We start from the raw sequence: 13,781 nt of genomic DNA, 5'->3' as shown, positions 1-13,781 counted from the left end.
CCCATTAGGTGACCATTGTGTTTCACCAAAGTTGGGATGAGTAGCATCTGGGAAGAGTAGCATATTTTATTTTTGTAATAATGGAAATCAATCAATGGTAATCAAACTGTTTATCAAATGGAAAGTGTGGAACCCAGCATTAGCCGGTTAGCTTGTCACTAGATGTTGTTTAGCATGGTCGTGTTAGCTGTCTGGATCTGGATCTATCAGATGTTCAATCCCAGAATCATGTTCCTCCTAAGGACTTTAAGGGAAAGCTGCTTTATTAAAGAGTGGTGTTGCCATTGGAGGTGGTCCTCACTGAAATAATGTTTAGCTAAGTGGTATGTGTAAAAGTCACAAACACGTGAATACCAGGCCCCAGTTACCCAGAAGAAGACTGCGTTGTTTAATGATGATCAGTGTAATTCATGTCTGTGTTGAAAATAAATGTCTTGTCCCATTTAGTCCACATGACAGTTTAGTTTTTTTCCACATGTGCTTTTCATTGTTTGCCTGAATAGTTATCAAGAAAAAGTTAGGTCATCTCATGGAATTATGTAGCAGCTGAAGTGAGGAGGACATAGAAAAAATGCATGCAATAAAAAGCAAAAACAGATCAAGTGCACTGGAAAAGGAGTTAATGATATTAAGATCGATATTGATATAAGAGCACAGATGTAATTTTTTTTCCAAAGAGAGGGGCAGCTTTTGATATGAATCCCATTGCACAGTCATCACTGTGAAATACAGCTTGTATTTAGCATTTTCTTGAGTTTGAAACCAAACTTTCAAGGAGTACTTCATCAAAACGTCCCCAAACCCTTGACTCAACCTTCCAGGCACACATCAAAAGAAGAAGCTGTAATGTTATCTTAGTCTGAGAGAAAGAGATGTGAAATTGAAGTGATTATTTCATCTTCGCGTTCTGTGTTTTGAATGAGTTTTGTGTGATTGTCTTCAGTTGCCTACAGCTTTTTTGGTTAAGCTGCAAACCAGCATTTCTGGAATTGTCTTCATTAGCTTTCTTCGAGTTTTGACATCAGAACAAAACTCAGTTTTGAAAGAAGATTAAAGTTTTAGCTTAGTCGCACACAAAAGATGTCATAATTTATAATAACCTTGTGCTTTGTCCCTTTGGCAAATATTGTTAGGTCACAAACAACCTCATGATAAAAGAAACATCTTAGACACTAATACAAATGCAACTAATAAATTGGTTTCTTTATGTAACAAACTGTTACCTGTTATAAGTAATGCACTTGCACACTTGTGTGTGTGTGTGTGTGTGTGTGTGTGTGTGTGTGTTTGCATATGTGCTTGAATAACATGCAAACTCATTCCTCCATCAGCACTTTGGGGGACGTTGAGGTGACTAAAGTTCATCTCAGTGGCAATGTCATCACTTTATTGATGTAGCAATCAATAATGTGCATCATCCATCACCATGGAGATGCAGAGGTCCAATGTAGAAGTTTAATTTCAACTTTGTTGTGAATCAATAACTGAATGCTAGTGATTAATTATAATTCATGATTTTTTCTGTATGATGCAGCATGAAAATTTCAGGAATTTCAGGAATAATACAACTAAGGTGGATGAATAGCAACTATGGACAGCAGCTGTAAATGAAAAACATATTTAAACCCATTCCCCTCACGACCTGAGTGACTAGAAATGTACAAAATAAAGTTTCTGCTGCATTACTCAAATACCACTGAAGCAGTCTTAAGAAATTAAGCTCAGATCCCTTGTCAGCCCTTGAATATTTCATGAAATAAATAAAGACACTTTTGTCTAAAGGTTAACATATTGTTTTTGGCTAAAATAAAATAAACTCAAAACTGTTACATTTTATTGCACACCATGAGAGTCTCTCTATTGGATGTACAGTGAAAGACTATTTTCAGATTAGTAGCATACCACAAAACAATTTACACACGTGGCTTTTAAAACCATGACTTGAGTTGTCCACTGTTGAGATTTAATATTTAAAAAAGGGTGGCTTTGAAAGAATTGTTTAAATTCTCTCTATTCTTGTATAAAATACAGGTTGCCTTTGCCTTCTATATTTCTTTCAACAACTAAAGATAGGCAGGAAAGTGATTCCTTTACCTAAGATTTGAAGGAGAGGGGAGAGGAGGATGTAGAGAGAGATTAATGCATCAAATGCTAACAATCTCAATACAGCAAAAGGCTCTTTTGTTGTCGTTAATCATGGAGTGTGTGTGGGGGGTACAATATGTGAAACACATATTGTATTGTGTGTGTGGCTCTCTGAATAATGGTGACGCAAATTCTTATAGAGGTTGGCGATGGGGGTGGATAGGAGATCAAGGCTTGCGGTAGGGAGAAAATCCAAAGAAAGTGGAAGGAAATCCAGTAATATATAAAATGCCCTGGAAAGAGCCAAGGAAAGATGAAGCAGGTTACACTGCTGTCTTAAAAAATGTTTCATTTCTGTTTAGAGGCAGGTAATTGAAGTATTAACAATCAGCAATTTTAACACCAGACCATATGGTATTTCATCATAGCACCAGATTCGCATGCCATCAGGCCAAACACTTCAGGCTGGTGTCCAGCATATGTGTTTTTGTGAGATCTGTGTTTTGAAGCTCTCATTTTGTCTTTCTGCCAATAATAAACCAAATACTTTAGCAGCAGGTACATACTGTGTAAAGTGAGAATGAGTTTATAATCTTAGTGATGATTGAAGAGGATCATTCACTATTGTTTTTTCTCTGACAGAAAATCAAAGGAAACAGAGTAACACAGCTAATCTGAGTCTGCCCTGATAAACTTCCACCACAATTCTCACTAAATAACAGTCACTCCATCTATGACTCCTTTAACACTTACTCTGTAATGGTAATTCATAATTCCCACCATCCAACAACTAAAAGAACAGGCTTGGGGTCTAGTGATAAAGAATTTTTGGTGTATTTAAATACTAAAATTGAGCATTATATTAATATTGCTAACTGGTAAATCTAAATTGGCAATAGGTGTGTATGTGAGTGTGAATGACAATCTGCCTCTAATGGACTGGCAAACTCTCCAGGGTGTATTGTGCCTCTTGGTGTAGTGGTATCATTACAGAGCAGGAATGGTTATGATGTGAGGCCTTAGAGACACCTGCTGCTACATTGGCACCCTTTTTTTCTAACTTAAGACATAACTTTAGGAAAGCTCCTTTCGTCACATTTCATGAGACCGATTGGAGGAGGGTGGAGGAGGAAAAGAGGAAGAGAAAAGGAAGACATCATGAGGCGGATTCACTTGCACTCTGCTCTCCTCTCTTTGCAGGCCCGGAGGCATTCCTATCAGAAATCTCAAACACTCAGCGCAGCCTCTTTCTTTATTTTTCTACCAGTCTTATCCAGTTGATCTTTGATCCCCTTTTCACATTGTTTATGTTTTTCAGATTTCAAATGAAGTTTTGAGTATATATTCCCTCTCCCTGGCCCTCTGTCTTTGAAACTGTCATCGTGTATTTTCATGCAGAGCATATATTTTAGTCTGCAAAACGTATTCTTTCCAGACCTTCTAGATAGGCTAAAACATGCAATCGAATACTTTGTAAAAGTCTTAATTATTTTTAATATCTTATAAGCCTTAAGTTTCAGAGTTTCAAAATGTTTCTTCTTCCTTAAGTAAAACTTAAGGCGAAAAAAACATAAGGGAACCTCGGTATGAGATAAGATTAATTTTCCAAACCTGGCAACTCCAAGTGTTGTTGTAATTGGTATGCTTCAGAGTTACAGCTTTTCTTTCTCTTACTTGGCAGCCACACCTGCAGCTCCACTTCTATGTCACTGACAATGACTCACATAAAACAAAACAGCATCCAACAGCATCAAATTGTCCACTGAAACGCCTCCATGATGCATACATCATCTGCTACATAGTTTAATATTACACTTTCACATTTTTGCAGTTACGAAGCTTGGACAGGAGTAATATAGCTCAAGAATTAGGCGAGTCTGATATATTCATTTAAGTACTGAGAATTAATATATTACAGATTATATTCATTAACAGCTTATCACATATGAATTGAGAATAATGTAATTGTTTAAAAAAAAGCAGCAAAACATTGAGATCTTCAGGCAGACAACTTAGGTAAGACATCTTCAAAGACTTTTAAAGACAGGGTTAGATGATGAATAGAAGGCTGATTGATTTTGGCATGGTCACACAAAGTCCTCCGGGTATTGTGGCATTGAAAAGATGTTCCACATCCTGACACCTCTGATTCCTCTAGATCCACCCTTGGCTCTGAATCCAACCAACAATAAGAGCTAAGGTAAGAAGCTGGGAAACACTTGGGTTTAACAAGCACAGAGAAACGTGGCACCAAAAAGAAGATATGGAGGAATAAAGTAGGCAAGGGGGCTAAGAAAGTCAGAAAGGGTGGAAACAGCATAGCAAAATACAGTGGTGATTGAAAAAGACAAAACGAGGAGTTTGTAGCGTGCTGGGTATGGGTGCGAAATTGTTTTCACACACAAGCTGGAAATGTAAATTTGCTATGGTAATTTGACTGTGCAATACATATTAACACTGCAACTGAAGCTCCAGGGTGGCAGGTTGTTTGAATGGAAATTTTATACCTACAACATGAGCTTGCAAAAAGTGTGGGCCATGTGACATATTGTATTTATAATTTCTGCACTGTCTGTGTGATTATGTCATATTAAAATGTTATCGAAGAGTAAAGCTCCTGATATATTTTACTTTTCTTATGGTTAGCAAATCCTATAAAAATGCCAGAAACAAGTGTTTCAAAGAATTGCCTTGTAACAAAAGACTGTTATCTAATCAAGTGTAGTACTAAAACTACAGTACTGTTGCACTATTTGTTTCTTAATTGGGATAAATATATAGTACAGCTGTCCCATATGTCACTTTGGGAACTTCTTTACATGTTTGGTAAATATTATATTCTAGACTATAGCTTGCATAGTACAAGTCTACAACTTCAGTAATACAGTGCAGCCTAATTCTGTGATTTAGACAGTACTGTGTTACTGCCTGAATATCTCTGAGCCCCCCCCCCCCCCCCCCCCCTCACTTCTGACCCAGCATCAAATACAGCTAAAGGATCTGAGTTACTGGGAATCAACATGAAACTTTGAGTTGTAGCTTAAAGTTATTTAGACCTTTGGTCAGGTCTTTTCCCCAAGGCCCAGAAATTCAAAAGGGGGATTACTACTTTTGCTGGACTCACACTTCAAATAAACTGTGGTGGACTCATCAATTATTGTAGAGATAGTGCTGTTGATCTCTTTGATGTTGTTGCTAATCTTTTGAGCATCTACCCAAGATCTGTGCGGTGCTCTGCTTTAAACGTGTGAAAGTGTAGAGAGGAATATAAAACTAAAAAGAAGGGAAAGGTGACATTTATTATATTTAATTACAGCAAAGTGAATAAGGTATAATGATGAAGACTTTTGTCTGCAACAGCAAAGGCACTGTTCCTATTTTTAAAATACCACAGAGATGCCAGAATGGTTGATTTTTTATAGACTTTACTATAAACTCCAAATCAGGTGAATAGGAAAATTTTACATCACATGCTGAGATATTTAAATGACAAGTAATTTCCATAAAATGTATTCTCTGGGTCTGCCCCGGGGCCTGGAGAGATTATATCTCTCGGCTGGCCTGGGAACGCCTTGGTATTCCCCCGGATAAGCTGGAGGAGGTGGCTGGGGAGAGGGAGGTCTGGGCCTCTTTGGCTGCTGCCCCCGCGACCCGGCCCTGGACAAAGCGGATGAAGATGGATGGATGGATGGATGGTATTCTCTTTTACAGCTCTGTATTACTACTCCATGTGAAGTGATCTGATTGAACCTAGTGTATAGTACACCTACATGTAATTAAGGAAGTTTTGGATTTAAGTGTGTCTTAAGGCTTAAGAAAGGACCTCGTAGCAGCCGTCTTTTGTGATGTCACCATTAACTGGCTCTATTCCTGTAGATCTGATATGACTTTTTCCCCATGCCTTAACATCTTTTACAGTTATAAATTGTTTTTACACTATATAGTCAAAGATGATATCAGCCTTATTTTGCTTGTCATTCCCATCTGTTACTGTTGATGAAAACTGTACTCCCATCAGGTTACAGTTTCTTTTTGTGAAACTGGCAACGTAAAACTTTGAATAAAGCAAAACTTTAAGGGTGTATTCACAGAAGGCGATCCATAGCATGCTTGAGTGCACTTAGCCCCCGAGTCCACGTCATTTGACAAGTGTGATTGCTGCTTGCTGTGTCCACATGCAATTAAGTGAGCGTGATTCAGTTAGAGTTGGGCAGGTACGCATATAGTGTGACTGCAATCACATGCCATAACAACTCTGAGTTGTGGGGAGAATTAAAAAAAAAAAGAAAGAAAAGAAACTCATCCATGGGGATAACTGAATTAGGGGCGAGGCCATGTTGATTGACAGACTGACAGGGGCTAATCGGTGTTTACTAGGCCTCAGACACTACTTCTAAGTCATTAAAGAGAACCTCTTAACTTTGCTTGTATGTGCTGACGTGCCCTCGTAAATATATATATTTTTAATGGATACTGGTGCATATCATCTGAGAAGATTGTGCTTCAGTTTCAGTGAGTAAAATTGTACTTTTCTATTTATCCGATGTGTGTTTGTGTATTGCACCCCTACACTCTGAATGCAGTTTGCTAAGTATTGCTAAGTATGCTAATGTTAGCCAATAAATTAGCACCCTTTCATCCACTCTAGTTCATTTCTGACCAAAATGCTTCAAAATGTGAAGTCCAAAACTCATCTTTGATGTGACTATGTACACGTCTATCTATGAATGGCACGAGGCAAAAGTGTCGGGTGTGATTGTACTTACAGCTGCAGTTCATTTAACTGTTTTCAGCAAAAGTGCAACATGTAGCTTGGGTTCCACTTTCACTTAGACATACAGTCATGTTCCTTTATCTCTTCTTTTCACTATCAGTGTGTAGCAAAAGTGTGATTCCCAACTTTATGACCCAATGACACCTCAATGGCTTTCAAATATTTTGGGGGCTTTCACACACCAATAGACTCCTTGGAAATGAAGAAATAAATATGTTAATCCTGATGCTATGTTCTCTGGAAGAATTGCATACAAAAAACATTACATCTTACAAATTATGTATCATCCAGTGGGAAATTTAGTTAATGAAACTGTGCAAACTGTACATAATGCTATACTAGGCATCTAAAGAAAAAAAAGAACCGTTAGATAAAGAAATAAAAAAAACAACTGGACCAGACGATATCCCAACCAAAGTCTGAAAGCTTCTCGGGCGACCGGGAACAGCCATCCTGACAGAACTGTTGAACAACATTGTCAGCACAGGAGAAGTCCCAAAGGTCTGGACGACCATCATTACCATACCCATATGGAAGAACAAAGGGGATGTAGCCAAATGCTCAAATTATCATCCTATCCGCCTACTATGTCACACGACAAAAATATTCGAAAGAGTCATCGATGCACGTCTTCGGGAAATTGTCAACGTCACCCCCAACCAATGCAGTTTCGTAAAGGGATGTGGAACAACTGACGCCATACACGCCGCCCGACTCCTGCTGGAGAAGCACAGGGAAAAGAACAAGACGGTACATATGGCCTTCCTAGACCTTGAAAAGGCTTTCGACAGGGTACCCCATGACCTCATATGGCACTCCCTAAGATCACATGGTGTCCCTGAGGCGTAATTCAAATGGATACAGCTCCTCTACGACAACGCCACCAGTTCAGTCCGATGCGCCGCTGGACTATCACCTCCCTTCACAGTTAGTGCTGGGGTCCACCAAGGGTCAGCTCTGTCACCCCTCCTCTTCATTCTATGTATGGATACCATCACGGCCGACCTCCAGTTACCTCATCCATGGTCTCTCCTCTTTGCTGAGGACGTATTCCTCGCCAGCAAAGAAGGAGAAGATACCCAAACGACGATGCAACTCTGGAAGATCCGGCTCGATGAATATGGCATGCGACTTAATACGAAAAATACCGAATACCTGGAAGGAGGCCCCCAAACTGATGGCACCATCATGATTGACAACGAAGAGTTGAAGAAGACAGAAGAGTTCCGCTACTTGGGCTCAGTCATCAGCTACAATGGAAATATAACCTCCGATGTCTGAGCACGAATAAATGCAGCCTGGTTAAAATGGAGACAGGTCACTGGTGTCCTTTGCAACAGAAGAATGCCAGATCGACTCAAGGGAAAAATCTACAAAGCGGTGGTCTGCCCAGTAGCCCTGTATGGTTCCGCATGTCGGCTCGCATTGACCACACATGAACAATCTCTAAACACCATGGAGATGCGCATGCTTCGATGGAGCCTGGGAATTACAAGACAGGACCGTGTTACGAACAAAGGCATACGGAAGCGATTAGGTGTAGCCCCAATTAAGGAAAAGATGCTTGAGTCCCGCCTGAGGTGGTATGGACACGTGATTCGAAGCGATGAGAACTCGGTAGCAAAAACGGCAATGATGATCGACCCAGAAGGATGCCGGCCTCGAGGCAGACTGAAGAAACGGTGGATGGACAAAATAAAGGAGGACATTAAGACCATCAACGCATCACCTGAGGACACCTTGGACAGGACCTAATGGAGAATCCTTTGCCAAAGAGCGGACCCTGCACCAGCGGGAACAACGCCAGGATGAAGATGAAGAAGATAAAGAAATAAAAACAAAATTGAATTCTGAAAATGTGAAAATTATGAATACTGGAGGGACTCTTAACACGTAGCAAAAGAATGAAAGGATATTTTATGTTTGAATGTTGCTAAAGATAATGCCTCTCCACCAGCGCTTGCCTAATGGTAAAGAAGTGAAACTCCCCTCCCACACGAGAGAATTAAGGGTTCTGTGCCTTTTCTTCATTATTTTAAATACCATGTAGACTTACTGAAATCCCCTGATTCATATAAAATTCCTTGCTGTTTATTGCATATAAAAATAAAATTAAAATTAAAAAAAGGAATACTTGCCTGCTGACTCAGAATATATGAATCCAGTATTGCTGCACTGCAAGTACTCAAAGTCCCAACAGGTTTGGGGTGTAAGGGACCCTGGTTTTCAATGGGGCCACTCTTTCTAAAAATAAAAGCACTCAATGAGGTACTTCAAGACATTTTGGATAAAAGTGTCTGCTAAATACCATTTAGTATATTGTATTGCTCCCATTAATGCAATATGGAACTCACTCTCACTGCCCATTGACTTCATCCATTCCCAGTGGGCCATCTATCTGTCCATTGACTGCCATTTAGTGTCAACGGGGCCATAACTCGTTATCTGAATGACGTTTAGACACTCAGCCACTCGTTACAAAGGTCAGAGGTTAGATGGCCATTGGAGGGACACTTTATCTGCTTCCATACCTTGTCAGTTACCTAACTCAATCTTCTATATTGTAGCTGATTTTTTATTGTTGCTTTGTCACTTGGTCTATACTTTGCTCAGCTTCTGCTCCCTTTCTTATGTGAACAATAAGACAAGCTCATGAGCTACTTTGACAGACAAAGAACGTGATTCTTTGTATTTACTGTGAAACTTACAAGTATCCTTAATGAAGATTTTAAACAAGCTGTATTTTGTTGTTGTTGTTAATCAAATTTTCGTAAAATTCGTACTCTTAATATGTGTGCTTTTGTTTATTTTGATCATTGTTTTTCAATGTATTATATGAATAAGAATTTATAACAAATAGCAAGTAGTACAATATGTATTTTAGGGGCTTATGGTATATCACCATGGATATAAAGACTGGGAAGAAAAACCTAAGGAACAGGAAGGATAAGCTTACTGAAATGTTATTGTATATAAAAAGATCAAGCAGGCAAAAATATATGTGAGTATAAGCATCGGTTTTAGACACAGGTAGATAGAAACAACTGAAGAGAGGTAGGGAGAGGGGATAAGTTTTTACCATGGGTAGCCAAGTAAGACCATTGATTCCACCCCTCAGTTGCTGAAACGCAGAGCAGACAGACTGTCAATCATTCAGGCTCTCTTATTTCGCCTCTCCATGCACCTTTCCACCTCATACATCACTCACCATATTGCCCCTTGCTGGTATTTAGTCGATCTTGTATTTTGGTAAACATCAAATTTCTAGCTGTGCTGTTTTCCTTTCAAATATTGTTTCTTGGCTTAACTCTGTGATAGTGACATCATTAGACTAAATAAGCATGGCCCTGCAGAGCTGAAAAGCTTGTCTTTCATTTCAGTGTAATTCTTTTGCTTTCAGTGAATTTCTATAGAGGTAAAACTAACAACCATTTAAATGATGCAAAAACAAGTTCCAAAAAAACTTGAACCCTGAACCAAAAAAAGACATTTTAAAAATGCAGATTAAGAGATAATATCTATTTGTGTGTTTTTGTTTCTTATAGGTTATGCTTGTTGGGCATTAAACCACAACAGGAGAACACACAAAGATGTTTTCTTTGGTTCTTAAGGGTCCCATGGAACCTTAAAAAAACTGCCTTTGCAACCCTAAGCTGATCCATGGTGCTAGCCAAGTTTGTCTTTTTCAACATAGTATGTCACAGGGCTGAACAATCAAACACATTTTAATCTTGGTCATGGCTTCCCACTATTAATTGAGCATGATAAAGTAACACTGACACAAAAATAAAAGCAAATCGAGCACTCCCTAAATTACTATTTGATCATTTGCGAATCACAACTGTTCCCTACACTGTGTAGTTCTTGGCTTAACTCTGTTCCCTACACTAGTCTGAACAACTTGCAACTAATATTTCATGAAATGACAGATATACCAAAAAAAAAAAAAAATCAAATGAATGTCAAGAAAAAAACGCAATGTTTGCTAACATTTTATTTCATTTCATTTATTTATTTATTTCACACATGGTTCAACAGTGTTTCATTTCCTACATACAAATCCTCTTTCCCACTAATATAACACTGCACCCATGGGTGAAAAGGAGCAGGAAGAAGAATAAATTCTTATTAGCACCTGCCCCCTATCTCCAATCTAATTATCCTTACGAGAGGGCGCCAACAACCCAAAAAGCCCACTAACATGTATCTTTATGTAACAATGCAAAACTAAACATCAAATCAGTGTAATCAGCAATAGGGCTGCCACGATTAGTCGACTAGTCATGATTACGTCGACTATTAAAATCGTCGACGCCTAATTTAATAGTCGACGCGTCGTTTGAAGCGTCGTAAAATCCTGAAAGGTGCAGGAATAACAGTAGGATTTAAGAGTGTAATAACGGACTGAAACAGAAGATGGCGACAATGCATCTACAAGGATGCCGTTAAACGCCAAAGACGAAGAAGAAGAAGCAGTGTCCGTCGGCAATGCACGAGCATCTAAAAAGGAAGCACGTTGTGGCATCCGACGACGAAGTGGTACAGTCATCTCGGTAAGCTAATTGGCTAGTTAGCTGTTAACATTAGCGTAAACAGCGAGCTACTTATTACTTATTATTAGTGCTGTCAGCGTTAATCTCGTTAATATGACGTTAATGCCATAACAGCATTAACGTGGCAAATCCCTGTTAGTGAGCCCAGTGCAGCCCTCGCACCGCGTTATCGAGCTAACGGAGAGAGCACTAGGTGCTGCTAGGCAGCTAGTGGAGCACTTTAAGAGAAGTGAGCTGGCTAGTACAAGGCTAAAAATGAAACAGGAGCAAATGAATGTGAAGAAAAATACACTGATCCAAGATGTCAGTACAAGATGGAATAGTACATTCCACATGATAGAGAGACTCCTCGAATAGCGCTGGCCTCTCACTGCTACTCTTTCAGATCCCGAGGTAACGCCAAGGGGGAAACACTACTTCGACTTGAAGCCAGAGCAGTGGGTGCTGCTTGAAGAACTGAAGCAAGGGTTGGCACCTTTTGAGACTGGTCCTGTTTACCTTAGTGGACAGCAGTACACAACCATTTCAGGTCTTCCACAGGTGGTCAAAGGGCTGACACGGGCTGTACACCAAAGCCAACCTGAGACGAGCTCAGGAAAATCTTTCATTGCCAGTGCAGAAAAAGGCATAACATAGAGATGGGGGAGTATATCCACTTTCTCAGCAGACAAAGAAAACCCTGTTATTCTCGCAGCTGCCTTAGCTTACAGAAAGTTGAAGTTTTTGGCTCCTGAAGATGTCATCAGTGCAGGGGACTGTTGAAGTGCTTGCTGTCAAAGAAGCAAATGCTGGGACACATGAGCATTCAAAAGTGCAGACGGCCAATGGTTCAGTTAGAATTGAAAAGACCCCTTGAGTCTGACACAGACAGACTCAAGGAGTCAAGAAGCATCTAACAATGAGGTGACAATGAGGAAGAAGCATCTAAGGAGGACCAAGATGTCCAAAATGTGAGAAGTGAAGTTCAGCTGTACTTTAAGGAAGCCACAGTTTCTAAAAAGGATGATCCTCTTAAATGGTGGAGCGAAAATGAGGGACGTTTCCCCACAAAGCTAGCCAAATATTTTCTGTGCATTCCTGCAACCTCCACCCCATTGGAGTGGATCTTCTCCACAGCAGGGAACATCTGCTCTCAAAAAAGAGCAAGCCTTTCTGCAGAACATGTAGAAAAGCTAACTTTCCTGGCTATGAACAATAATCTTGGGTAGATTGCTATACTGACTATATAGTCCCAAAGTTCAATATAGTTGTGAGCACTTTTGTTATATCCGTTTTCGGTTTGTTGCTTCAAACTAGAAATTTCATTAAAAGTTTAATAAACTATCATCTTGTCTTTATTTTTAGTTCCACATACCTTAAACACATTAAGCTGTAAGCTAATGATAGTTATATAAGAGCAGATGCATGCTGGTGCAATAAGCTGTACGTTTTACATCCAATGGATGTATGATCTGATTAGTTGACTAATCGCAAAAATAATCGGTGACTAGTCGACTATCAAAATAATCGTTTGTGGCAGCCCTAATCAGCAGTATACAGCACTACTAAATGGCAATGAAATTTTTTCCTTCCACATTTACCCCAAACTTTCATGTTTTTCATATTGATTTATCCTTTTAAGTATGCAACACATTTAAAACGGTGCATATTTCTGCAACTCTTGAGATTAATTCCATATTCTTATACCCTTAACTGTCGGACACATTTGCCTTTGTGTGGTCCTAGAAAACTGATGCTTAAAATCAAACTTCCTTCTACTGTCCCCACTTCCTGAACACAATACAAACATGAATCACCATGGTCAATTCAGATGTCCAACACGGTTGCATAATTCATAACCCTCGCTGAAATACCATACATGTAGTCTGGAGTCATCTATCTATCTATATAAAAATAAAAAGCTCAATCATGAGATGAATATTTATCGTAACAATCATGGTAATTATTTAGGCCATAACTGTGCAGTCCTACTATAGAACATAATAATATGGTGTTGTTAAGCTTTCTTTCTTAGTAAATATCTTCTCTTAACCAAAGTTAAAGAGTATAGTTTGAGGTGAAACAATTCTTTGAAATGTTCTGTAGTTGAAGACTGATTTCTATGGTCTATTGATTTGTCTATGTCATTTCTTGTATGTTTGTTTGTTTTTTTCCCCTTTCCTTATCAAAATTGATGTTTGCTCTTTTGAGACTAATTTTTCTTTTCCAAGTGTACAAACAGATTCACTCACCTGTGACAGTTTGCTGACAAAGACAGACTTTGGTTTGTAACAAACTCAACTCATTATCTACTCTGCTCAGCACTCAGCACTAATAACTTGTTCCTGACAAAATTATGTTGTTTACTTTGAATTTACTTTTGGAAATGA

At 39.1% G+C, this 13,781-nt stretch overlaps 1 pseudogene; it reads left to right on the top strand.

Moving 5' to 3' along the window:
- The first annotated feature begins 11,298 nt into the window (after positions 1 to 11,298).
- Positions 11,299 to 12,620, top strand: LOC145432378 (E3 SUMO-protein ligase ZBED1-like; annotated as a pseudogene).
- The last annotated feature ends 1,161 nt before the right edge of the window (positions 12,621 to 13,781 follow it).

Source organism: Astatotilapia calliptera, chromosome 12 (genome assembly GCF_964374335.1).
Source record: "Astatotilapia calliptera chromosome 12, fAstCal68.1, whole genome shotgun sequence".
Lineage (NCBI taxonomy): Eukaryota > Metazoa > Chordata > Actinopteri > Cichliformes > Cichlidae > Astatotilapia > Astatotilapia calliptera.
This window is presented reverse-complemented; position numbering and strand designations above follow the sequence as displayed.